This window comes from Gekko japonicus, unplaced genomic scaffold (genome assembly GCF_001447785.1).
Source record: "Gekko japonicus isolate JY-2015 unplaced genomic scaffold, Gekko_japonicus_V1.1 scaffold2209, whole genome shotgun sequence".
NCBI classification, from domain to species: domain Eukaryota; kingdom Metazoa; phylum Chordata; class Lepidosauria; order Squamata; family Gekkonidae; genus Gekko; species Gekko japonicus.
Window position 1 is genome coordinate 244,316 of NW_015161469.1, and position 747 is coordinate 245,062.

The 747-nt window shown below is 53.5% G+C and overlaps 1 non-coding gene across 1 annotated transcript; it reads left to right on the forward strand.

The window, feature by feature from the left end:
* The first annotated feature begins 331 nt into the window (after positions 1-331).
* On the forward strand, positions 332-403 carry TRNAT-GGU. The gene has a single exon. It is a non-coding gene; the product is annotated as a tRNA-Thr (tRNA).
* The last annotated feature ends 344 nt before the right edge of the window (positions 404-747 follow it).

The following is a 747-nucleotide window of genomic DNA, read 5'->3' on the forward strand; positions in this document are numbered from 1 at the left end:
CCTCCCTCCCTCCCTCCCTCCCTTCCTTCCTTCCTTCCTTCCTTCCTTCCTTCCTTCCTTCCTTCCTTCCAGAGAACCCAGGCCCTCCCTGCAGTGAATTTTATTTTCTCTGCCTTTCTAAGTGCTCCCCTGCTCCTCCCTTCCTGGTACGCTGAGCTCTAAGGTGCTGTGAAGCCAGCATTAGATGTCACGAGCCAGAAACAAACAGATTCATCTCTCCCCTTTTTTGCCCGGGAGCAGATATGGTGGTTGCGTTGGGTGGCAGAGATGGGGTGCTCCTAGCCACTGGGCAACCGGGACCGATGCCCTGCTTAGCGTGCTGGTGGAGGAAGGGACTGTGGCTCAGTGGTAGAGCATCTGCTTGGTGAGCAGAAGGTCCCGGGTTCGACCCCCAGCATCTCCAGTTAAAAGGAGAAGGCAGTAGGTGATGGGAAAGACCTCCGCCTGAGACCCTGGAGAGCCGCTGCCAGTCCCAGTAGACAATACTGACCCTGATGGACTGATGTTCTGATTCAGGATAAAGCAGTTTCATGGGTTCATGTGGTCTAATGCAGGGGTCCTATGCAGGCCCCAAGGACAACAGAATCCTTAAAGATGTGGGTTAGATTTAGAGCCAGTTTGGTGTCGTGGTTAGGAGTGCAGACTCTAATCTGGGAGTTAGCAACTCCAACTGCTGTAGTAGTGGGAAAAATGGAACAATGGCCCAATTTGGGACACGGGAGCTTCTTGGGTTTAAGGACTAGGCCC